Raw genomic sequence first — 7181 nt, 5'->3', positions numbered from 1 at the left:
TCTATCTCTGAAAGGCACTATTCCGTGGGAGATCGAGAATTGTTGGCAATCAAGTTAGCCCTGCAAGAGTGGTGACATCTCAAGGGAGCGGTCCATCAGGTTGTCATCTTCGCTGATCATAAGAACCTCGCTTATCTCCAATCTGCACAAAGGCTGAATCCTCGTCAGGCTCATTGGGCCTTGATTTAATGTTGTTCTTCATTTCCATTCAGCTGATAGGAACGTTAAAGCCGATGCACTCTATAGAGCATTCCTGCCTCCCGATTTTGAGGAAGAACCGCAACACATCATTGAACCATCCAGGTTTGTGTCCATAGCCGCAGTTAATCTTGCTCGACTTCTCCCGGGAAAGAATCTCGTATCCACTTCAGACAAGAGTCGTGTCCCCCTTGGGGTCATTCTTCCAAGTTGGCCGGCCATACCGGTCAGAAAAAGACTCTGCAACTCATCTCCCGTTACTACTGGTGGCCCACCATGGGCAAAGATGTCCAAGAAAATGTTGCAACCTGTCCTTCATGTGCCCGTAACAAGACTGCTAAACATCTGCCCTCCGGGCAGCTATTACCTCTTTCTGTTCCTTCAGTTCCCTGGCAGCACATCGATATGGACTTCATTTCTGATCTTCCCGTCTCTTCCGGCTGCTCCATCATCTGGGTAGTGGTGCATCGTTTCTCGAAGATGACTCATTTCGTTCCATTACCCGGTCTTCCATCTGCACCTGAGCTCGCTGACCATTTCATACAGCATATCTTTCGTCTTCATGTTTTTCCTCTCCACTTTGTGTCCGACAGGGGCGTCCAGTTCACCTCTAAGTTCTGGAGAGCGGTTTGTAAATTAGTACAAGTGGAACTGGACTTTTCTTGTGCATATCACCCTCAATCCAATGGGCAAGTAGAGAGGACCAATCAAATCTTGACTGGATTCTTGCGTCACTTCGTCAATGCACATCATGATGACTGGGTCAATTTGCTGCCTTGGGCAGAATTCTCATATAACAATCAAGTAAGTGAATCCTCAGGAAAATCTCCCTTTCAGATAGTGCTTGCACTTCAACCCAGGATCCCTCTTCCCATCTCTGGGCCTTCAGGTGTCCCTGCAGCTGACACCTTTACAGCTTTACAGAGGAATTCTCAAAAGTATTGAGCGACACCAAGGTCGCCTTGGAGAAAGCCTCACAATGCATGAAGAGGCATGCAGACAAAAGACTCCTGGATGCACCCATCTTTCGGCCCAGAGATAAGGTGTGGCTCTCCTCCAGGTATATAAGTCTGAAGGTGCCCTCATACAAACTGGGTCCCCGCTTCATTGATCCATTTGAAGTCTTGAAACAGATCAACGCATTCTCGTACAAATTAAAATTGCCTGCTTTACGTGTGCCTAACTCTTTTCATGTTTCACTCCTCAAACCAGTAGTTTTGAGCTCCTTCTCCCAGGTTCCACTCCTAATCCTATCAGTGAGGAGGATGTCTCAGGTAGAGACAGAGAAGAGGTAGAGAATATCTTAGCCACTAAGAGAGTAATGGGTAAGATCTATTATTTGGTGGATTGGAGGGGCTTTGGTCCTGAGGAGAGGTCATGGGAGCTTAGAGAGAATATCCAGGCCCCTCTCCTTCTGAAAAGATTCTACGCAGGCTTGAAAAAAAGGGGGCATAAAGAAGGGGATACTGTTACACCCGGTCCGGTCCCTGTATCTTCATGGGGTCCCCCGTCAGGACTCCCACTCTGTGCCGGCTCCACGCTGTCCTAATGCAGCCTCTGCTTCCCCTCTCTCCTCTGCTTCCTAGTGTGCGGCCAGCAGGTTCCCGGGTAGAGTGCTTAGGTCGCGCGCACGTACCCCCAGAACCCACCAGTCAGCTCCACGTCATCTGCTAACCCTGCTTTTCCGTCTGTCCCACTGGGACAGTTGCCACAAGTCTGGGGTCTAACTGGAGGTAGCACCCGTGTCCCCCCAGGCAAGCCAAACTGACCCTGTTCGAAGGGACCTACCCGAGTGTCTGGGGCTCACGTAGTCACGCCCCCTTCTGAGCCCCCGGACCGTGGTCCTGAGGTTCCACGAAAAGTTTCAATACAAACGAATGTGAACTTTACCATCTGTGCCTCCGTTTCCATTCGTTACAGAATTCTTGTCCATTTTATAACCAGCACCTAGATTCCAGTGATCAAGGGCACTGAAAACATGATCTGATTGGACAACGTCGACCAGTTTATACCGATCGAGAAACAAACATCCCGCTTTTGATCGATTATGAGCTAACAAATATTTGATATCACAGAATATTGTGCACAGAATCACAGCTATAGGAGGTGCAGAGGTAGCATGTCTCACCTGACTCTGGAGTTCAAGGGGTACAAAACAATTATTACTACAGGTGAGGTCTTATACTGTAGGGTTGCTGACCTGTTACAGATTTTGCACTGGGGTCGAGGAGCTCCGAGTTATGTCTGGTGGCAGGGGCCTCAAGGGTGGCACTTGCACTGGGTTTAGTGGGGATCACAATGACTTGTACTGGGTTCAGTTGGGAAAAGAAGCATCTTTCCCTTTCATAAGCTTTACTTAATAGTTGTTGTTTTTTTTTATCAATGTAATACCTTGTCAGTGTACAATATTGATTTATTTAATCACTGGCCAGTCTACGATATTTTTTCAATGCACCTTTCCGTGCCTTCAAGAATAACGTTCTATCCATCATTCACCCGACCACTGCTGCCAATAACTGTCATGTACCAAACATGAAGGAGTCACTGCTAAAGCTAGTGATTACCTGCAGAGGTCATGTGAATCTGCATTATCAGTAAAAATGGTAAATGGTATTATTGGTATTCATTGCTGCATTATTGGTAAAAACCAATGTAGCCGGCGGCTCTAAACTGATAGTGAATTGAATACGTGAGTATTGCTTATTTCATCATTTTAACACATTTGTTACATAGGTTGAAAAGAGATACAGGTCCATCAAATTCAAGCTTTCTCCACTAGTTCTACATTCTTTATCACTAGATTAATTATAACCTACAAATGCCATTCGTGAGAAATTCATGCTTTCAGCTCTTTTTCAAAAAGATTCCTGTCAATGCATTTACTGTCACTGTGAAAAGAAAGTATCATCATGTTAAATTAAAATCTGGATTAGGATGATCATGGCATATAACAGGAAGACCTCAACAATGCTGCATCATGCTCAGGTAAATGACAGATAAAGCCTAAGGTTGGTATACCCAAAATGATTCCGTCTGGTCATATGCAACAGTCTGGCTGCTTACATATTCAATGAAATATAACTGGAAAAAAATAAAGCTGAGTATTACCCCCTTCCCAGGCTAGAAACATCGGCTTGTTACAAAAATTGCGTGGGAGCCCACACCATTATTTTCCGATACATAATCTTTTATTAATTAAACATGGTCCCAGCGTCTGGCTCAAGCTGATACTGTGCGGCTGGTTACAGCTGCTGCCCCAGGTTCAGCCTTTGTAACCAGCATTGATCAGTGGCGGGCAGACGTCCCAGGGACTAAGTCCTGCTTTTTGTCTACTGAGCATGCCCGTGGGACGAGCTCTCACTGGAGATTGAAGGTCACATGCTCAGGTCCTGTAGCGGCTCCGATTGGACCAGTAGAAGGTCCCGGAAGGCTACATCTATAAAAGCCCTGCATGGCCTCTTGGCCATGCACTAGTATAAAACTGTATGTGTGTGACTCTGTGATTGAATCTGGTGAAAGCTCCTTAATCATACCCCTCCCTAGCATTGTTGCATGTACTTGGGTGACTGAGCTATCTGGCTCCCGACAGTGCCATCCAGCACAAGAGCACGAAATACTGCATCAAAATAAATAAATGTGAGGACACAGCGTGGTGCAGTTTCCAATGCTTTACTCACAGTTCTTAGTTGCCCCAGCCAGGGTGCTGTGTTTCCCAGGTTTGTGAGCCAGCTATCAAGCAAATTGGGTGCACTTTCCAGAACCCTCTTTCTTATGTTCCTTTCTCTGGCCGTCTTGCTGCACAGGCTCTCACCCTTCTGCCCTGCGCCTGCCACACAGTGTCCCAAGCCAGCAGCCACGGATCCTGCCGGGTGGTGAGTGCCAAGTCCTCCCTGAATCCTATACGGCTGCCTTTACAGCGAATGTGTGCAGATGTGACTGGGCCTGTTGCAAAAGTCACAGCCTCCGGTTAGCTAGCTGAGTTCTTAGTTTCTCCACTAGTTTGAGAGCCCATCCCTCACTGCAACCTGGTCCCTCCACTCGATGATGGTCAGCATGGATACGAGCCCCACGGGTCGACTTCTCACTACCCATGCCTCTAGGACCCCTTCCTTCGGTTCTTTCTGTAGTGTCACTTTTCTTCAGCTCCCTCTCTCTCTCTGGGAGTGCCTTTCTGTTTGTTTCAGTCTTTTCTGTCTGCCAGGAGCTGCAGACCCCCATGTCTACTCAGCTCCACTTCTTTCTCAATCTCCCGCCTAAACTGATGTTCCTAACAAGCTCCTCCCCTACTTTACCTACCCCACCCACTCCTCCAACACCCTTTCCTATCCAGCCTGGCCCTGACTTAATTGTCTGTGTTGGATGTAGGTGTAGGGTTCTGTGCCATGCCCCCTCTTTACCTGAGAGCGGAATACCACATCTTTGGGTGAGGTGCAGTACTCTGTGGTGACTGGACCCTCAGGGGCGCCACACAAGCTTGCTGCCCCAGGGTAACTGTGGACTCTAATTTCTGTTTCAAACCACATTTCCAAGCCGTTTTCACTTCCTGCAAACCACAACTCAAAAATATGTCCCAGATTCATACATTCCTTAATCAATAATCTGCAGAAACACTAGTGCATGCCCTCATCATCTCCTGCCTCAACTACTGCAACTTCCTGCTTTGTGGCCTCTCTTCTAACACTCTTGCACCAATCCAATCTATCCTCAACTCTGCTGCCAGACGAATCCACCAGTCCCCCCGCTATTCCCTGGCCTCTCCTCTCTGTCAATCCCTTCACTGGCTCCCCATTGCGTAGAAACTCCAGTTCAAAACCTTAATCATGGTGTACAAAGCCATCCACAACCGGTCTCCTCCATACTTCTGTGACCTAGTCTCCCGGTACTTACCTGTATGTAACCTCTGATCAGAGGTGTATCTAGGGTTTCTGGCATTTGGAGCAAGAATACATCTTGGCACCCCCCTCCCCACCCCCCAGGACATATGCGATTTGCACACTTAGTCATGTACCCCCAAGCCGCTCTCCCTAATGCTCTCAATATTCAGTGAAAAACTGAGAGAGGCAGAAGAGAAGCTCGTTGTCACAGGACCATAAGTATGAAAATCACATATGAGTGGCGTGTCCATGTGACGACTACTGGAAGTTGCAGAGCTGAATCCTGACATCGCAGCTTCTGAATTCTCACAACTAATTGACTGCACACTATTAGGATTCTCCCTTGCCGGTGAACAGTCATGTCAGCACAAGCATGTGATTTGTATACTTCTGACCACATTCCGACTAGACTCTCTCAGTTCATTTTCATTGAGTGAGGCCACACATATCTAGTCAGCATGTGACCGCATTAATGTAAATCGCCAGCACGAGAGAATCCTGACAGTGTGCAGGGCCCACTGTGAGAACTCAGAAGTCTGCAGTCACAAAGAATGAATGCAGACTCATTACAAACCTGGACATCTCCTTTAATTCTCCTAACATAAATACAAACATGAGAGTTAGTATCACAAATAACATTTACATCCAGGTACCTTATAGATGACGTCGTCTCTCGAGACGTTCTCCTTTTCTTCATCTTGTCCAGACCCCATGATGAGTTTTCTCATCCACAGCCATCTCTGCAGACTTCCATCTTCTCCGCTCTTTTGCAGAAAATCTCCACATGATGCCCTTAAAGATACAAGTGTCATTATAATGCTCCTGAATAAAAAATTGCCCCTCACTATATTGTCTGCACAAAATATGACCCCCACACTGTCCCTCTTATGGTACATGCTCTTCACACTGACCTCTCCTTTCCATACCCGCCCCCTCTTCACACTGTCCTCTCACACTGTGTCCCCCTCTATAGGGCCCAGTATTTATACTGTACTGTCTCATCACACTCCCCCTCCTTGGTATACTGTCCCCTCCTGGCTGTGCCCTTACATTGTCCCCCCATGCTACGCCCCCACTACTTTCTATTCTGTGCCCACTCACTTTTCTCCCCCATACTGTCTCCTCACACTATTCCCTTCCCTCCTCATACTGTCTCCTCTCACATCCCTCCTGTTCACCATACTGTCTCCTCATATATTTACCCCCTCACCTTCTATACTGCCTGCTCACCTGACTCCTCATACTGTGTCTGCACACATCCCATCACGCTCACTCCCCGTACTCTGTCCACATACATTTTTCACATCGCTACTCATACTGTGTCCACATACATTCCCCCGTTCGCTCCTGATACTGTCTGCACCCATCCTCCATACTGTTTCCTCAGATATGCCCCCATTCTCCTGCACTGTTTCCTCATATATGCCCATTATTTTCCTCTACCCCACCCCATCATTGCTCTCTTCACCATCTCCATCTTTGCCTTCTCCACCACCACTATCATTGCTTTCTCCCCCATCACCCAATAATTTCCCATTCTACCACCCCATAATTTCCCATTCCACCACCTCCATCATTTCTTCCTTTGCCTTTTCCACCATATCCATCATTTTCTCTTCCCCCACCATCCCCATCATTGCCCTTTCCACCACCATCATCATTGTCCTTTCCGCCGCCATCACCATACTTGCCCATTCCACCACCTCCATCATTTTCTCCCCCTCCAATATCATCAGTGTGCTTTCCATCATCACCATCCTTGTCCTTTCTACCACCTCCATCATTTCTTCCCCCTTCATTATTGCCCTTTCCACCACCTCCATGATTTCCTCCTCCCCACCATCATTGCATTCTCCCCCACACCATCATTGCCTATTCCAATTTCCACCTCCATCATTGCCTCCCCCACCCCATCAATGCCCATTCCACCACCTCCATCATTGCCCATTCCACGACATCCATCATTTCCTCCTCCCCCTCATCCCAAATATTGCACTCTCCCTGTCGCCCCATCATTTCCCTCGCCTCTCCTCCCTGTACACACACACACAAAACCATTTACTGCTCTTTCACCCGCAGCGCTACACATGCACGCACAAACACGCACAC

The sequence above is a fragment of the Ranitomeya imitator genome, chromosome 2, assembly GCF_032444005.1.
Source record: "Ranitomeya imitator isolate aRanImi1 chromosome 2, aRanImi1.pri, whole genome shotgun sequence".
Lineage (NCBI taxonomy): Eukaryota > Metazoa > Chordata > Amphibia > Anura > Dendrobatidae > Ranitomeya > Ranitomeya imitator.
This window is presented reverse-complemented; position numbering follows the sequence as displayed.